Here is a 20,595-nt window from a genome sequence, read left to right as displayed (position 1 = left end):
TTTCAATGTGGTACTATATTTGCAACCTTGCAACCCCAACAAGACCACAGGCTTCTCACGTCTGATCCTTGACCCACCAGATTTTTCGGCCCCTCGGTCCACCCGACCTACTAGGACTTCCTGCCTGGTGTCTGGTCCTCTTGATCCGAACATAGGAGCCCCCACTTTCTTTGTTCGAGGTCAATATTGTACCCACATGACTCAATCAGACCATAGCTCTTGTGCACAGTCGGCGGTTAAACCTTCTTGTAGTCCGGGCTCTGATACCAATTGTAGGATCGAAAAGAATTTAGATATATCCACAATGGTATGATATTGTCCACTTTGGACCTAAGCCCTCATGGTTTTGCTCTTGAGCTCTACCCAAAAGACCTCATACCAATGGAGATATCTTTTCTCTTATAAACCCATAATCTTTCTCATGTGTTTTTAATGTGGGACTATATTTGCAACCTTGCAACCCCAACATATTTGATTGGAAAAGTCCTAATTGAATGTTAGGTAAGGAAAAGCCCTAATTGAGGTTAGGCAAGGGAAAGTTCAACGGGAAGATTGACAAGGAAAAGTCCAAGTGGGTCAAAGGGTAACCGAACATTTGGTGATCGGAAGTCCAATGAGAAGTTGGCAAGGAAAAATCCAAATGGATTAAGGGGGACCAAACACTTGGTGAAGAACACTGGCAGGTAAGGTTGACCGAATGGTTGGCAACATGAACTCCCAACAGGTCACGAATGATTGAATGTTGGGCAATGAAAGTCCTAGTATGTTGAGGTCAACTAGATACCAAGTAAGATGTGATTTTAGCCTCGAAAAGGCTGAAATTGGGGTTAGTAATCGATTGCTAGGATTTGGAATTGATTGACAAACCCTAAATTCAAAAATTCAGGTTTTACTGTTCAAATTGATTGGCTCAATTGATTGAGAAGCACCAATCGAGGAGTTGGTTTTATAAAGCATAGTAAGTGCTAGAGTCGATTGGACTAATCGATTCAATGTGGTCTAATCGATTGAGACAATTAATTAACATTGTTTTCTACGTGAATAGAAAGGTTTTGAATCGATTGAGGTGCCTGATAATGAGTCTGTCATACCCGTAAATCAAATTAACAATGTATTTCCCACTGAACCCCTTTACTACACAATCATGTTGTAATAACGAGCCCAAGATCGATCCTCGAGGAACTAACGGTAGGATGTAATCTAGGATTGTATTTTATTTCTATTTTTGGGGGTTTTAATATGAAAATGGGGGTTTAAGCTTGAATCTAAATCTAACAAAAGTAAAACACAGCAAATAAGAAATTAATCTAAAGCAATAGTGAAACCTAACTAGATGCCAATGATTAGTCCAATACGCATTGTCACACTACGTAATGGATTTCATCTTCAACACAATTAAAACACGAATGAAATACTATGACTCAAATAAAATCTATTCTAAAGCAGAATTAAAACCCTAATTAAAAACATAACAGCTTAACAATTAAACAAACTCTAGCAAAACTTAAACTAGCTTGCATAAATGAAATTCTAGCTTCGAAACACGAATTAACCTTCAACAAGAATAAGAAATGCTAAATGGCAGTGATAAAAACATAACTAAATCAAAAGAAATATAATTTATCTGTAAGAATAGTAACAAAGTGAAATAAACCCTAACCGATCCATTCTCACAATCAATACACCAAGCTACACAGTCTTGCCGTCACACAAGAGTGCCAAAGTCGAGAAACACCAAACTTCGGACCTCAATGAAGAACCTCAGCTACGTCTCAGTTCGAGGTATGCTCAACAACGCCGACGGACCACCCCCGGCGAGCTAGAACAACCCTAAACCCACTTAAGTACCGAAAATCAGGAAATCTGCAATTCTAGATCTCTGGATCTGAAATGATGTTGTAGACTGCGGATGGGCATCGGATGAAGCTCAATAACGCCGGCGGACCACCTCCAAACGTCACTGATAGGAATCGGAGTCGCCGATTGAAAGAACACCTCCAAATCAGCGCTAGAACAGAGAAATGCCGTGAACAGATTTCCGCCAGAGGAAACACCCACCGGAGGCTCCAGATGATCGGGATGAGGCCGCTGAGAAGCTCTGCACCAAGGTTGAAACTCGGGGAGATTGATTGGAGAAGAGAAAGGAGTCGGAATCTTGGAGAAACTTGCCGCGGGATGAAGCTGTGCGGAGGAGATCGACCAAGCTCAAGCACTGTAGCTTCTGTGTTTTAAATCAAATCTCAGATCTGATCGGACGGATGTGAGAGATTCGAGGCTAAATCAACGGTGAAAGTTCGCCTAAACTCCGATCCGAAGGTACTGATCTTCATCAACGGTCTGGATCTACTCTCCCTTAGGTCGGATCGACCAAATCTTCACTGGATGGTTCAGATCTGCCCAATCTTCAATGAACGGTCCAGATTAATTCGGGCTTGATCAATGGTTGTATGAACTCAGATCTGGATTAAAATCTCTGGATCTTCATCTATGGCTGAGATCTCCTCCTCATTAGGTTGGATGGGCCAGATCTTCAATGGATGACTCAGATCTGCTTGATTGTAGATGAACGGTCCAAATAACTCCAAGGTTTGATCGTCTCATTTAAACTCCAATTCGAGCCCAATTTTGGTTCGAATAGATCCAAATCCAAGATCCTTTGATGCCTACAAAATAAGAATCAAATATTAGCATCAAATAACACCAAAAATAAGATAATTTACAATTAAGCCCAAAATAAAGACAATGTATGAAATGTGATGTAACCATGATTTAAACATATGGAATCAACATCAAACCATGCATATATGAATCAAAATAATACTGTAAAAATCATGGTTATCAAATCCCCCACACTTAGTCTTGAACGTCCCGTGCAAGTAAAGGAAACTAAAAATCATCTCCACAAAAAATTCCCTAGCAATACCTAGAAGATAGTAAAAGGAATTTAACTAAGACCATCTAAAGATCACAAACAATCATGAATACAATCCAACAATAATCAATAAATATGGTAGTTTCAATCCAATAGAAAAATTAAGCAAGTTACAATCTCACAAGGTATTCACCTATTCTATCTCTCACACTTAAAAATGCATATAAGTGGAGCTCACTCAATACAACTCACAACATTTCACTACCATAAGCTTGCTTATTTTCTAATTCTCTACCACTATAAACATAGCATACATGAATCAAAAGGAATTTATCATGAAGAATTGAAATAGAATCAAAAAGGACAATGAAAGTGGATGAAATAGGCAAAAGAAAAGAATTCAATGGAAAATTGAGGAGATAAGAGTATTGGAGGAATATACTTGATGAGTTGACCAATTTGATGTGAAAAGAGATGAATACCATTTGTTTTTATCAATTCAAAAGACCAAGCTAACCTCCCCTTCAATTGATGGCAATCCGAAATTCTTGATACTCTATCTCCACATTTGATACACTCTTGATTTGCCAATTTTTTTTTTCTTCACTGTTTTTTTTTCTTCACTGTTTTCCACTTCAATTTTAGCACTTGGAAACAAAAAACAAACTCACATCAACTCATGAAGAAGAACTCCCTCACCCACACTTAAATCATTGGTCGTCTTGAACAATGCAACAATTCTTGCATTATAAAAACTTAACACACTTTAACCACTGTTTTATTCCTTTTCTGCTGCAGATTTTCTTTTGTTTCCGTTCTCTGTTTCTGATATTTTCAGATTAGAATTCTAGAATAAGACAAATTCATCAATTGGTATCAGAGCGGGGTCGTTTTGAATCGGTGCAACCACCATTCAAAACAATTTTTTCGTGGTATTTTCAATTTTTTCAGAGTCAATTAGAATTTAGCTTTATAGCTATATTCTAATTCTTTTCTCGAATCGGTTTTTTGCTCGGGGTTGGTGCAACACCACCCGAGTTCGTGTTCTATTTTTTTACTTCCCTCACTACTAATCCAGGACCAAGTCCTGGAATTTTCTTGTTGTTTATTTTTCTTCATAGTTGATCTAAAATGACCCTTCAAGAAGGCTACAGTACAACCCGCCCCCCCTCCCCCGTTATTCACCGGAGACGACTTCGGGTACTGGAAGGGTTGGATGGAGGCATATCTTCAGACTCATTTTGAAGTCTGGATGATCGTCAAAACCAAACTCCAACTACCAACTGATAGCCCCGGCAAGCCACTACCATACGAGGACTGGGACGCATCTCTGATTAAGAAGGTGGAAGCTAATGCCAAGGCGACCTGCTGTTGGTTAGTCCTTGGAAAATCATACCGGCTCCACTGTAAAAAAATTTTGTACAAGTGTCGAACCTTTCCTTAAATAACATATTGTGTTCTTTAGAAGTTATATTAGGAATCGCAGACGGAACTTAACATCATTGATTCCAAATTTAACTTATCTGTTTTTAATGGTTTAGATTTGAATCGCAAGCGGAACTTAACACTATTGATTCAAATCCACCTAAGTTATTAATTCCATAAATATTAATTTTCAAAATTGGCTTCCAGGACTGCATGGCGAGGCACATGGCCTTCTTGGATATGGGAGCAACCACCACCGCCTAGGCAAAGCCTTTTAAGGAAGCTAATATTTATTTCCTTAAATAACTCTAGATTAACCTAAAAGAACAATCGAATCACAAATTCGAAAAAGAAGAAAACACAAACTCGAAAAAAAAACTATTTCGAAAAACCTAGAATCATATGCCTCTTGTGTTTGGTATTTCCAAAAATAACAATACAAAGAAAACTAGTATGATGCGGAAAATAATTACTAGTTATACCTTTCTTTGTAAGCAAAAATAACCTCTTGATCTTCTACCGTATTCCTCTTCTAACCTCGGGCGTTGTGTGGGCAACGATCTTCCGAGATGAGAACCACCAGGCACCTTCTTCTTCTTTGCAAGGTTCAGCCACCACAAGACTCCAAGAGAGGATGAGGTTCGGCCACCACCACCAAGCTCCAAGGGATGCAAGAAATAAAACCTCCTTTCTCTCCTTTTCTCCAAGCTAGATCCGGCCACCACAAGGACTCCAAGAGAACAAGATGGTTCGGCCACAAGAAGGAGAAGAGAGAAGAGAGAAGAGGTCGGCCACCACACCAAGGTAGAGAGGGAGGAAAAGAATAATAGAGATGTTCACCATGAAGGCACCTCTACCCCCTCTTTTATAATCCTTGGTCTTGGCAAATAAGGAAATTTAAATAAAAACTTCCTTAATTCTTTTGCCATGAAAAGGAAAATTTATTTAATTAAAAAATAATTTCCTCCTCATAAATATCATGGCCGACCACTTCTAATTCCAAAACAAGGAAAGTTTAAATCACACAAGAATTAAAACTTCCTAATTTGTTTATAAAAATTTCTCCAATAATTTTTATCCCTTCATGATTGGTTAGTAAAAAGGAAATTTTATAAATTAAAATCCTTCTTTTAAACATGTGGATAATTTCCAAAAGGAAAGTTATCTCTAAAAATTAAAATCTCTTTTCAATCTACAAATAAGGAAAGATATCAAATCTTTTCTTAATCTTTTGTAGAAACTTATAAAAGAGAATATTTAATTTTTAAACTCTCTTTTAAATCATGAATATGGTTAAAAAAGGAAAGTTTTCTCAAAATTAAAATCTACCTTCCAATGTACAAATAAGGAAAGATTTCAAATCTTTTCTTAATCTTTTGTAAAAAGCTATAAAAGGAAAGATTTAAATTTTAAACTCTCTTTTAAAACCATGGAATCCACATAAGAAAAATTTATAAATAAAATCCTTTTTAATATGATGTGGCCGGCCACCTAAGCTTGGGCTCCAAGCTATTGGTCGGCCACCTTAAGGCTTAACCTTTAGGCTTGGCCGGTCCTAAGCTTGAGCTTCAAGCTTGGCTTGCCCGGCCCCTATTGGTTGGGTAAGAAGGTGGGTATGTGGTGGGTATAAATCTCTATATACAAGAGGCTACGATAGGGACCGAGAGGAGAAATTGGTTTTGGTCTCCCGATGAAATTAAGCATCCCGTGTTCGCCCCGAACACATAATTTAATTTCATCAATAATAATTCATTCCACTAAAGAACTATTATTGAACTACCGGACCAATCCCAAATTACATTTTGGGCTCCTTCTTATTATGAGTGTGTTAGTCTCATGTGTTTAAGATGTCGAATGTCCACTAATTAAGTGAGTTACTGACAACTCATTTAATTAATATCTTAGTCCAAGAGTAGTACCACTCAACCTTATCGTCATGTCGGACTAAGTCCACCTGCAGGGTTTAACATGACAATCCTTATGAGCTCCTCTTGGGGACATTATCAACCTAGATCACTAGGACACAGTTTCCTTCTATAATTAACAACACACACTATAAGTGATATCATTTCCCAACTTATCGGGCTTATTGATTTATCGAACTAAATCTCACCCATTGATAAATTAAAAAAATAAATATCAAATATATGTGCTTGTTATTATATTAGGATTAAGAGCACACACTTCCATAATAACTGAGGTCTTTGTTCCTTTATAAAGTCAATATAAAAGAAACGACCCCTAAATGGTCATGCTCAATACACTCTAAGTGTACTAGTGTAATTGTATAGTTAAGATAAACTAATACCTAATTACACTACGACCTTCCAATGGTTTGTTCCTTTCCATCTTGGTCGTGAGCTACTGTTTTTAATTTATAAAGAACCGATAACACGATCTTTTGTGTGTGACACCACACACTATGTTATCTACAATATAAATTAATTGAACATCTACATTTGGTATATAAATGTAGACACTTGACCAATGTGATTCTTATAAATGTTTATACAAAAGTTAGGATTTTAGTATACACTCCAACACCTGCACCCTCCAGTGTGGCTTATCAAAAGAAGAACTTAACCACGTCGGCCCCTTCAACAGTGCTAAGGAGCTGTGGGAGAAGCTCATTGAACTTCACGAAGGAACGTCTGACACCAAAGTAAGTAAAAGAGACCTAATCTTCAATAAATTATTTAATATCAAACTGCAGGAAGGTGAGACAGCTGCTCAACTCCATGCCCGGATTCAAGATCTGCTCAACGGTCTTCATGCAATTGGACAGAAGGTAGATAACCGGGACATCATAAGGTACTCTTTAAACGCCTTTCCGAGGAACACCTTGTGGGCATCCATGGTAGATGCCTACAAGGTTTCTAAGGACCTATCTACCATTAAGTTAGATGAACTTTTTGTAGAATTCGAACTTCATGAACAGACTAATGCACGCCCGACCGAGAAAGGGTTGGCTTTGGTTGCAGGAACAGGGAGAATGCGCGAATCAAAGATAAAGCGCAGAACCGAACCAGAGTCAGAAGAAGAACCAGATTCGGAAGATGACGACGAGCTTACAACTGAAATAGTCAACCTGGTAAAGAAACTCTGCAAAAAGAAGGGCTTCAACAAAAAGGATGTCAGAAAGGCCATCCAGTCCAAAGAAGCCCAACCGAGCTCAAAGGTCAAATTCGAAGTGACCTGCTACGGGTGCAATCAGAAGGGGCACATCAAGGCAAACTGCCCGAACCAAAAGGATCCAAAGAAACCAAAAAGGAAGAAGGCCTTGAAAGAAACATGGGACGAGTCTTCTTCCGAGGAATCCGACAACGAAGAACTTGAGCAGACGAATTTTCTCGCGTTGACAGCCCGGGACTACACCAACGAATCCGGAAGCGAGGATGAATCGGAAGCCGAGTTCGAAAGAAGCCACGGATCCGCATCCGTTTCCGAAGGGCCCAACCCCTCTGTAAGTAAAAATCGTTTATATGGCTTAATTAATTATTTAATGCATAAAGTAGCTAAGTCCAAAATTCGAATCAAGTCGCTTCTGAAGGAGGTAACACTCCTTAAAGAAACGACTAATAACGAATCTTTGACTGATCCAATTTAGGCTGGAACCTCAACTCAAGTTCAAAAACTTGAGGAAGAGAATTCCAACCTGAAAAGTCAAGTCAAGGATTTGAAGACAACCTTAGAACGATTTTCCTTGGGATCCAAGAATCTTGACTTGATTCTTGGAACACAAAGGGCAATCTACAATCGAACTGGACTAGGATACAAATCGAAAAAGAAGTATAAGTCATATTTATCTCTCATACAAAGAACAAATAGAAAAATGGTCCAAGCATGGGTTGCCAAGTCCAACCTGATCAATCAAGTTGGACTCGGACAATATTGGGTTCCTAAGGATCAAATACATTACCTCGATAGACCATATCGAGGCTATGATCCAGGGGGAGCTAGAAGAAAAATGATTAAAATAAAACTAAATTCAAAATTCAAAATTCAATTAAAAATTCAAAATTCAATTAAAAATTCAAAATTCAATCAAAATTCGAAATTAAATTCAAAATTCAAAATTAAATTGAACATTCTAAATTCAATTAAAAATAGAAGGAGGATCCAGAATAGCTGGCACCCGCAACTAAACTACCCGACTCGGTAACCAAACTTAATCTACCCGAAATGGGTAAACAAGAGTAGACTACCCGGCAAGGTAATTAAGGTTAGATAAAATGGAATAGGTTTAACTTGACCCATGGTACTGGTGAAGTTTTTGGATGATAGTACGTTAGGGAAGCTTGGGCATCGCATGTCTAGGAAGATATGGCTTCGACCTGGTGCATTTGGCCAAGTGGAACTGACCGAAGCTACCCTTAAATGGATCCTAACTAGTTAGACCAAGGTTTAGTATTAAGTTGAATGGGTAGGACTATTTGGAAAACCTCGAAGGCATGGTTACTTTAATGAGTTCCTTGTGACTCACCATAGCCCAGAAGTTTATCCAAAGAATGCTTACTTGTTGAACCCAAAGCTAAACCTTAATCTAACACAAAGTTAAACATAATCCTAAAATTGAACCTCAATTCATCTCACAAAAATTATAGGAGTCCCTGATTGAAAATTTAGATCGGGTGAGATGACTAAGGAATTAAAATTCAAAATTAAATTCATAATTAATTCAAATTCAAATTCATAATTAATATTATATTTTCAAATAAAACTTAATTAACTTAAAATATTTTTTAAAATTAATTAACTTAAAATATTTTTCAAAATTCAATTAACTTAAATTTTTTTTAATTAACTCAAAACCCTTAAGATTAATGTTTTAATTATTCAAACCATCTAACAATCCCCCATAGGATTAACTGATAGTTAACCTAGATTGGGTAAAATTGAAAATTAGGGAGTTTACCTCAATTAAGCCGTTTTTGATCAAAGAGGAAAAATCCAATTCAACTACTTTATATGTAGGAATTAGATCAATGGATACTGGACAGTGGATGCTCCAGACATATGACTGGAGATAAATTGAAATTTACTAAGCTCAAACTAAAGAACCTAGGATCGGTTACGTTCGGCAACGACAGTAAACTTAAGGTAATCGGAAAAGGTAATATCGAACTTAACTCCGATTTTATTATTCAAAAAGTTTTATTAGTTGAAAATCTCAATTTTAATTTATTAAGTATAAGCCAATTATGCGATACTGGTTACTCAGTTAATTTTACCAAGTCTGAATGTATAGTTAAACATATTGAAAATCTAAAAATCATACTTAAGGGTACTAGGAAAGATAATGTCTACACCATTTATCTACCAACATCCTCAATAAAGTGTTTTCTAACACAACAAGAGGAAACTGAGTTGTGGCACAGAAGATTAGGTCACACTCACATTAGACTCATTTCAAAAATGAGTCAAAATGGACTAGTTAGAGGGTTGTCCAAATTAAAAGTTATTGAAAACTCAATCTGTAATGCATGTCAACAAGGAAAACAAACCAAGTCAACCCACAAGTCAACCAATTTAGTTAGAACTACTTGTCTACTTGAGCTCCTTCACCTAGACCTATTTGATTCACATAGAGCCAAGTCACTAAGCAAGAACCAGTATTGCCTAGTAATAATCGATGACTACTCCAGGTTCACCTGGGTAAAATTTCTAAAGACAAAAGATGAAACCTTTGAAGTCTTTTGTAACTTTTGTAAACTAATAGAAAATGAAAAAGACACTCAAATAAAAAGAATCAGAAGCGACCATGGAGGAGAATTTGAGAATTACAACTTTACTGAATTTTGTGAAATAAATGGGTACAAACATGAATACTCCTGCCCTAGGACCCCTCAACAAAATGGTTTAGTAGAACATAAAAACAGAACCCTACAAGAAGCTGCTAGGACCATGTTGAATGAATATAAACTATCTAATCAATTCTGGGCTGAAGCAGTTAATACAGTCTGTTACATTCAAAATAGGATTTTAATTAACAAATTTCAAAATAAAACACCCTATGAAATTTATTATAACAAAATTCTCAACTTAAACTATTTAAAAGTGTTTGGGGTGTAAAGTCTTCATTTTGAACACTAAAGACTACTTAGGGAAATTTACATCAAAAACGACCCCGGAAATATTTTTAGGGTATTCAACAACCAGTAGAGCATATAGAGTGTATAACAAAAATACCCTAAAAGTAGAAGAAATAATAAATATAATATTTGATGAAGAAAATAAATTACCCAACACAATAAATGAAAATGAAAATACAGAAAATGCTAACCCAATAAACAGAGAAGATGACGAAATTCAACCTGAACCTATTAAATCTGAAGAACAAATCACCAACTCAAATGGTATACGACTAACAAGAATAAGCACAAATCACCCATCTGACCAAATTTTGGGTGACCCAACTTTAGGAGTCAGAACTAGGTCATCCTATAGAAACCAAAGTCAAATAGCCCTGATTTCAAAAATTGAACCCAAAACCATAGAAGAAGCCCTACCAGACCCAGATTGGACTCTAGCAATGCAAGAAGAATTGGCCCAATTTGAAAGAAATTAGGTCTGGGAATTAGTGCCTAAACCCATTAATAAATCCGTAATTGACACTAAATGGGTTTTTAGAAACAAATTAAATGATCAAGGTGAAATAGTTAGAAACAAACCTAGGTTAGTAACTAAAGGATTTAGTCAAGTAGAAGGGTTAGACTATGATGAGACCTATGCTCTTGTAGCAAGACTTGAATCCATTAGGATGTTGCTGGCCTATGTAGCACACAAAGGATTCAAGCTATTTCAAATGGACGTAAAATCCACATTTTTAAACAGATTTATTAAAGAAGAAGTATATGTAGGTCAACCCCCAGGATTTGAGGACTTAGAACAACCAAATTATGTCTTTAGATTAAAAAAGGCCCTATACGGACTAAAACAAGCAACTAGGGCTTGGTATGAACGTCTGTCCAATTATCTAATATCAAAAGGATTTAACCAAGGTCAAATAAACCCAACCCTTTTCGTAAAAACCTTAGAAAATGATATTTTTATAACCCAAATTTACGTCGACGATATTATTTTCGGTTCCACAAACTCTAAATTTCTAAAAGAATTCACCAAAATAATGGAAAATGAATTCGAAATGAGTCTGGTAGGAGAACTTAATTTCTTCTTAGGTTTACAGATTAAGTAAACTAAAGATGGAATTTATATTTATCAAACTAAATATGTTAAGGAATTAGTTAGAAAATTTGGCCTGGAGAACTCAAAAATAATTAATACACCAATGACTACAAATGCTAAAATTGACTCAGACTTAGAAGGTAAATCAGTAGATTTGAAATACTATCGAAGTGCGATAGGAAGTCTACTGTACCTAACTGTGAGTCGACCAGACATTATTTTCGCAGTAGGTATGTGTGCACGATACCAATCTTGTGCAAAAGAGTCTCACTTAACCCTTGTCAAAAGAATCCTTAGGTATGTTAAGGGAACCCTAAATGTAGGACTATGGTACCCTAGATCTGGCACCCTTGACCTAACCAGCTACTCTGACTCAGACTATGCCGGATGCAAGCTAGACAGAAAAAACACAAGTGGTAGCTGTCAATTTCTAGGACAATGCCTAGTAAGTTGGTCAAGTAGAAAGCAACACTGTGTTGCTTTATCTACCACTGAAGCTGAATATATAGCCTTAGGTGACTGCACATCTCAGTTACTATGAATGATGCATACCCTTAAAGACTATCAACTGGAGTATCATAAAACAAAAATCTCAATTGATAATATAAGCTCAATAAATTTAACAAAAAACCCAATTCATCACTCAAGGACTAAACATATAGAAGTAAAGCACCATTTTGTAGGGGATCACATAGCTAAGGGTGATATTGAACTCAACTATGTTGAGTCAAAATCAAACCTAGCTGACATCTTCACAAAGCCCTTACCTGAACTTGAGTTCGACTCGCTTAGAAGACAAATAGGAATGTGTTGGGTAGAATAGGTGTTGATTTTCAAATTCGTGGTCTTACTTCAAAACTCTTATTTAATCATCCTGTTCATTTTAAAAATTCTAGGAAAATATTGGTTTTAAAATTCCAGCTTTTACTAGATTTTCAAAATGTGGATTTAGCCTAGGCTCAACCTTAGAAATCATGTTCCCCTAAGTTTCAGCCAGAGCATCTCACAAACACCTAGGCTTACCTTGCTTGTGTTTGAAAAAACATAGAACGGCGTGAGATGCATAGGGTACAGCCTGGACTCAAGAATGCTTATATCTGTGCATCAATATGAGTCTGGGCATTAAACACCATGTCAACAGTAATCAAGTTAAGTCTTCCAGCACTAGTCAAATCTAACTGGATTTAGTGATTTAATTTGACTAACCAAGTGAAAGCTGTTGCCCTCTAGGTAATCAGCTAGTAGCTAAATGGTTAGACATGTGGCCGCAAAACAACGTGCTTGATATGTAAACTAGTTTGAGTTCACTCAAGCATGAACTTTAGGGCTCTGATACCTCTCAAAAGTAAATAGTCTGAAGCATATTGACTCATGCTTGAACCAACTGAATTTGAATGAATAACCTTACTTAAAGTTATTAAGGCATTAATTAAGGGGGAGTGATTTTGGGTTGGTCTTAATGTTAGTTTTTCCAAGTTAGTTGTTCATTAAAGTAATTTTTTTTCTTGGTTTTTAAAATAAAATTATCTTTGACTTGACTTAAAAATTAAAAACTAATTTTTCCTTATCTTCAAAAATTCAGGTTATTTTTTAACTTAGCTTTAAAATTAAAGTTATTCATGACCTGACTTTTAAACTCCTCTAGAAGCTAAGCTAAGTACATAATTAAGTTTTCTCTAACTAAACTGAGTTAAATTATTTTCTAAACTTAGCCACTTGGCAAGATACTTTCTCAACTCAATCATTTTTAAGCTGAAAATATAGTTAAGCATTTCAAATTTAGCTAAGTGGTTTTCAAAATAAATTTTTTTAAAAGAAAAAGTCTTTTTAAGAAAACTATTATTTTCAAAAGCCTTTAAAATTAAGTCTAAGTACTTAAACTATGCTACCCTTTAGGGGGAGCTTAAAATTAAAGAGACGGTTTCTCTCTTGTGTTAATTCCTTTTTGATTTATGTCAAAGGGGGAGTGAAAAGTCAAAGTTAAGAAATCAAGAAATTAAACATAATGAAAGGGGAAGCATAAAATTTAAATTGCATTCATGCTCATGATTAACTTCCATTATTTATTCCTTTATTTAATGTTATGTTTTACTTAATTTTGACCCGAGGTTGTCATAATCAAAAAGGGGGAGATTGTTGGTGCAGTGAGCACCAGATGATCGAACCTGAGTTTTGATTATGGCAAAGGGCTCAAAGTTAAGCTGTGGTGTTATCTAACAAGGTTCATGGAGATTGCAGGAAAGTCCTAAGTGATACTTGGGCAAAAGTCCTAGCTACGGCTAGGTAGGTGAAAACCCTAGGGGGTGGTAACCCTAGGTCCTAGGGGGAGGTAACCCTAGGTGGAGGGAAACCCTAAGGGGCGGCAACCTTAGGTCCTAGGGGGAGGTAACCCTAGGTGGAGGAAAACCCTAGGGGGCGGTAACCCTAGGTCCTAGGGGGTGGTAACCCTAGGTGGAAAGTCCAGTCGGTCTGGAGGACCGCACTAGTATCAGGTAAATCTCCTAAGTGGAGTAGGTGAGGACGCGTTCTCCGTAGAGGGAACAGTAAGCGTCGGGTCGACCTAGGGTTTCCGGTCGGAAACCCGAAGTCAGACTCGGACAGTCCGAAGGCTGTCAATTCATTTGCTTACATATTATCCATTTTGCTCTAACTCTGTTTTGCAGGTAACTAACATTTTTATGCAGAGTTAGAAGTGACCGGGATCGGTCGACCGATCCCAAGGATCGGTCGACCGAACCTTGGGATCGGTCGACCGAACCTTGGGATCGGTCGACCGAACCCACAAGCCAGCAGATCATATCTCCAAAGGTTAGACCAGCTCGACCAGGGGATCGGTCGACCGAACTAGGGTTGGGCGTCGACTTGATCAGGCGAGGTTGACAGAGTCAGGAGAGCTGATCGGTTGACCGAACATGGTGATCGGTCGACCGAACCTCGGATGGAGTTTGACCAGATAGAAGCGGAGCGAGAGGATCGGGCGGATCTGATGGGAGAAGATCGCTTGATCGGTCGACCGAACAGGGGATCGGTTGACCGATCCGCGTCAGGTCAAACTTGATCCCGAAGCTTGGGATCTGGATCAGACTTTGTAGAGCTATAAAAGGAGGCCTCGAGGTGCAGCTAAGATCATCGATTTCGAACAGAAAACTGCGCTCTTTCGTGTGCTGCTACTAACGCCTCAACAACGCTCTGCTACTCCAACGAAACACTTCAAAGTTCTCTGTTCTCTTTTCGTTGGTATAGTTCCTTTATTGCACTTAATTGTACTCCAACTTATAATCATCTTTCCGACATATAGTTGTTGCCCACCGAAAGCGGTCAAGGACCGCGGGCCTTCAAGTAGGAGTCGAGATAGGCTCCAAACGAAGTAAACCACTTGCGTCTCTGTGTGTTTGCATTTACTTTCCGCTGCGTTTCTACTCTTAGTTTTAAATCATTAAAATAGCCACGAGCGCTATTCACCCACCTCTAGTGCGTCTCGATCCTTCATGTTAATCTCCCTGTGTTTAAGATATCGAATGCCCACTAATTAAATGAGTTACTGACAACTCACTTAATTAATATTTAGCTTCAAGAGTAGTACCACTCAACCTTATCGTCAAGTCGGACTAAGTCCACTTGCAGGGTTTACATGACAATCCTTATGAGCTCCTCTTGGGGACATTATCAACCTACATCACTAGGACACAGTTTTCTTCTATAATCAACAACACACACTATAAATAATATCATTTCCCAACTTATCAGGCCTCTTGATTTATCGAACTAAATCTCACCCATTGATAAGTCAAAGAAATAAATACTAGATATATGTGTTTGTTATTATATCCGGATTAAGAGCACACACTTCCACAATAACAAAGGTCTTGTTTTTTTATTTAGTCAGTAGAAAAAGAACTTATCTTAAATGGTCATGCTCAATACACTCTGAGTGTACTAGTACAATTTTATAGTTAAGATAAACTAATATCAAATTACACTACAACTATTCCAATGGTTTGTTCCTTTCCATCTTAGTCGTGATCTACTGTTTATAATTTATAAGGAATTGATAACATGATCTTCTGTGTGTGACACCACACACTATATTATCAACAATATAAATTAATTGAACAACTACACTTAACATATAAATATAGACATTTGACCAATGTGATTCTTTATTTCAAAAATAAATGTTTGCAAAAAGCTAGGCTTTTAGTATACACTCTAACAGTTCTGACATATGTCAAGAGTTGAAGGGTGAGCAATTTAAGGGGAGGGGAGGTTCTGACATATGTCAAGGGTTGGAGGAGGTAATTTAAAGGGATATGGAGGTTTTGACATGTGTCAAGGATTGGAGGGTGGGTAATTTAAAGAGAGTGAGAGAATTTGACATGTGTCAAAGGTTGGAAGGAGGGTAATTAAAAGGGAAGAGAGGTTCTAACATGTGTCAAGGGTTGAAAGGAGGGTAATTTAAAGGAAGGAGATGTTCTGACATGTGTTAAGGGTTAGAAGTGGGTAATTTAAAGGGAGAGGGGTGTTTTGACATGTGTCAAAGGTTGGAGGGTGGGTAATTTAAAGGAAAGAGAGGTTCTGACATATGTCAAGGGTTGAAGAGGGGTAATTTAAAGGGAGGGGGTGTTTTGACCGGTGTCAAGAGTTGGAGGATGGATAATTTAAAGAGAGTGAGAGGTTCTGACATGTGTTATGTGTCAAAGGTTAGAGAGGAGTAATTTAAAAGGAGAGGAGATTCTGGCATGTGTCAAAGGTTGGATGGGGATAATTTAAATATCGAATTAAGAAAACAATTTAAAGAAAGGAAGAGATTATGACATATGTTAAAAAATATATAAAATAAACAATTTTGATAAAAAAAATAATAAACAAAATTGATTAAAAAATAAAACTAAATAAAAATTAAATAAAATTGAAAAAATATATAAATAAAGGAGTTAGGGATATAAAGGTCAATTACATGGGAGACAAAATCTGAAAGGGGAAGCTTTCAGGGAGGAGGGAGAAGCAATTTACTTAACTGACACTGAAATTATCTAACTCCTTCTATGTTTAAGTCACTAGGGGACAGTGGAAGCGAAAGCAATGTAAAAAAAATAATTCTAAGGACAGATAGATGATGCTTATATTTGAGTATTTATAGGTATGAGAGGAGTGACAATGCTTTTAGTGATAGCGATTACAATCTCTGAGAAAAGAGAGGTTGTTTTGACTGTTTTAGTTATTTTTAATTTAATTTTCATTAATTATGGTTATTAGCTGGATATGTGGTCATAGAGGGATTGTTACAAGAGTCATGAGCCACGTCAACCCGAGATCATTACTGAACTAAAAGCTCTTGAATGACTGAACTAATTAAGGCCTTTGGAGGCCGAATACAACAAATGAAAAGCTTTATAATTCAACTCTATTTGATGTTAAATTTCTCTTAAATCGGGCCCAAAATTGAGAAGCCCAATTGAGAAATCCACTCTTACAGAGTTTGGATCTGAGCCCGTTTCATCCTGCATTCAAACATAATCAATATCATCCCATAAAAAACTTAAATAAAAAATAAAAATCCAAAAATTGCCACAAATTTCACCTTCTCACAAGCTTATCCCACTAAACAATATATCAAGTAACTAATTAGGATTACAATCCTTTATACGAGTGATATGCTACTCACCTTCGTATGGGTGTTGCCATGGACGACACATACATGCTGCCCACGTGGTAGCGTGCGGTCAACGGTGCCACATGGGCAAAGTGTGTGAGTCACTCATGACGACACGGATGGGGTGGTGAGCAGCATATACCCATCCTTCATCGGGGGTGATATGCTGCTCACCCCCATATGGGGGCAGTCGTGCAATATACACATGCTGTCCACGTGACAGTGTACGATCAACGGTGTCACATGGGCACCATGTGTGTCATGCACGACAATGCGGATGGATGGTGAGTAGCATATCACCACAGATCCTTCATCGGGGATGATATGCTACTCACCTCCATATGGGCGCGGTGTGCAACACACATAAGTTGCACATGTGGAAGCATGTGGTAACGGTGCCACGTAGGCACTGTGTGTGAGTCGAGCACGGTGGCATGGATGGGGTGGTGAGCAGCATATCACCACCCATCTTTTATTGGGAGTGATATGCTACTTACCTCCATATGAGTGCCGCCGTGTGCCACACACACGCTACTCATGTGGCAACATGTGGTTCATGATGCTACATGGGCACTGTGTGTGAGTTACGCATGGCAGCATAGATGGGTGGTGAGTAGCATATCACCACCCATCCTTCATGGGGGTGATAACTAATATATTATCACGTGTGGGGAGTGAGTGGTGAGTTGTGCAGGACCGTACAAGACACACACATGTTGCTCACATGGCAACGTGCGGTTAACTGTTTATCATAACTCATATATTATCAATTCATCCATCTTACTTGGCCTTCAGTACCTCAATATGCCAAGTTGACTTCATGTCATCTTTCCTCTTGCCTTTGAACTTACCTTGTTTTGTGCCTTCAACTCTATTGAGCCAAGACTTGAATGCTCCACCAACAATCTATTAAGCACCTACACATTTAACACACATATCATAATATAAGAAGAATCTAACTTAAACCTTTTTGTTAAACACATCAAAATAACTCAACTGAACTTACTCATTTTGGGCATTAGTGCACCAACACAATACATATTAAGATACTAAATTGTAAAAGAGCATGTCTATAAGTTGTCTTACATGTGAAATGAATCTCGGGGACTTATCTCACTCATAAGCTTGATTATCATGGATATGTAGATGCGAATTGTATAACCTTAATATTTTGTGAGGCAACTAATCACGAGGTGCCCCTACATCACATTGGATATGAGACAATCCTCATTTAAAATGATAACTGATGTGGTGGAATCTTACAGCTCCCATGTAACCCATATAGTCAAAAGTCATGTTGAGCTGTCAATTAAAGTCAAGGTGAGACAAACGTGGCCTAAAGGAGCTCGAAATCAACCCATGTGACTCGTATAGTTAAAAGTCATGCTGAGATGTTAGTCAAAGTCAAGGTAAGTTAGATGTGATCTAAAGGGGCTCGGACTCAATCCAAATGAGGTTCGAGTTTGATTGAACCTACTCAACGACTTTATCCTAAGGATTTTCCTAAAGAAAAGATAGCTACTAAGACTCAACCTTGTTGGTGCAAGAAGCATCAGACGATTGAACCTAAGTTTTGATAATGGCAAAATGTTCAAAGTTAAGGTTATTTATGGTCTAATGAGTTTGATTAAGATTGCAGGAAAGTCCTAAGTGTACTTAGGCAAAAGTCCTAGCTGCGGTTAGGCAGGTGGAAAATCCTAGGGGGCGGTAACCCTAAGTCCTAGAGGGTGGTTACCCAAGTCGAGGGCTTCGGGTAAAATCCTAGAGTCAGGGACTCTAGGTTGAAATCCTAGTGTCACGAATTGGGTGGAAGTCTGGATGGGTCATGGAGCGAACATCCAGCATGAAGACCGGGAGTCTCGGGCCCTGAGTAAAAGTCCAGTCGGTCTGGAGGACCGGTCTAACAAAAGGTAAACTCTCCTGAGTGAAGTAACGCGTTTCCCGGTGAGAGAACAGTAGGTGTTCGACCTAGGGTTTCAGGAGGAAAATTCGAAGTCAAAATCGGACAGTCCGATGACTGTCAAATACTTATATTATTTGTATTTTATTGTGCTAACTTGGTTTTGCAGGGTATATTTTATTTGTGGACTAATATGTCTTGTAGGAATGAAGTTGCCTAAGGGAAGCCTCGGATGAATAGTACCCGAGGCGCCCTCCATGAAGCTTGGAGGCGCCTCGGGCGCCTTGGCAGGAGCTATGCAGGAAGCAGGTAAAGGGCACCCTCTAAGGCTGCTGAAGGCGCCTCGGGCACCTTGGCAGGAGCTACGCAGGAAGCAGGCAGAGGGCACCCTCCAAGGCTACTGAAGGCGCCTTCGGTGCTGGATGGGAGTCTCCCTCCATGGAGTTTGGAGGCGCCTTCGGGTGGATAAGTAACAGGCGCTGCGGAGTTTATCGACGCTGTGGATTCGGGATAAAAGTCTTGGTTAGAGGTGCCTCACATGGGGATGGCAGACGCCCTCAATAGCTTATATATGACTGGTTCGAGTAGAAGCCATAACAACAATTCTACAAGCAATCTTCAAAGTTGCGCTCTACGCCGAAATGACTCAACGACACTCAACTGCTGTTCCGACAATCGACGACTACTTCCATAATCTTTTATTGTTGATATAATCTTTTTAAGTTCAGTACTTGTAATTAATCTTATAAAGATTCTCGAGCTTATAGTAATTGCCCACCGAAAGCGATCAACGATCATGGGCCTTGGAGTAGGAGTCAACATAGGATCCGAACCAAGTAACCAAAAGTGTTAGCGATTGCTTTTAGTTTACTTCTATAGTCCGCTATGTATTTACGAAATGAAAGTGAAAGCCACGAGCGTTATTCACCCCCCCTCTAACGCTTTTCAATCCTACAATTGGTATCAGAGAGGGGTCGCTCTGAATCGATACAACTACCGTTCGAGCATTCTTATTTGTCGCTTTTTCGTTCGTTTTTTGTACGCCTTTCATTTTTTCCCTCCAAAATTATTTTTGTAAAATTCATTTTTATCTTTTCGCCATTAATCAGTATTATCAAGATATCACATTTATCAAAATTTGAAATAATTTTTTATTAATATTTTATTATTTTTTCTTGAAATTAGTGAATTACTATTTTATCTTTTTTCCCACACTACTAATCCAAGACCAAGTCTTGGAACATTCGTTATTTTTCTTATTGTGTGCTAGATTCGTTTAACAATGGCCCGCCAAGAAGGCTACAGCACTGCATGACCTCCACTATTTTTCGGCGAAGACTTCAGCTACTAGAAGGGTCAGATGGAATATCATCTCAAGATATAAGTTGAGATGTGGATAATCATCCAAACTGGTCTCGAGCTTCCACTCGACAATGCTGAAAAACCAGTATCATGCGTGAACTAGGACACCAGCTTGATGAAGAAAATCGAGGTCGATGGCAAAGCAACCTACACCCTTCAATGTAGCTAACCAAAGAAGAATTGAACCAAGTTGGCCCT

This window comes from Zingiber officinale, chromosome 4B (assembly GCF_018446385.1).
Source record: "Zingiber officinale cultivar Zhangliang chromosome 4B, Zo_v1.1, whole genome shotgun sequence".
Lineage (NCBI taxonomy): Eukaryota > Viridiplantae > Streptophyta > Magnoliopsida > Zingiberales > Zingiberaceae > Zingiber > Zingiber officinale.
Note: the sequence above shows the minus strand (reverse complement) of the source record.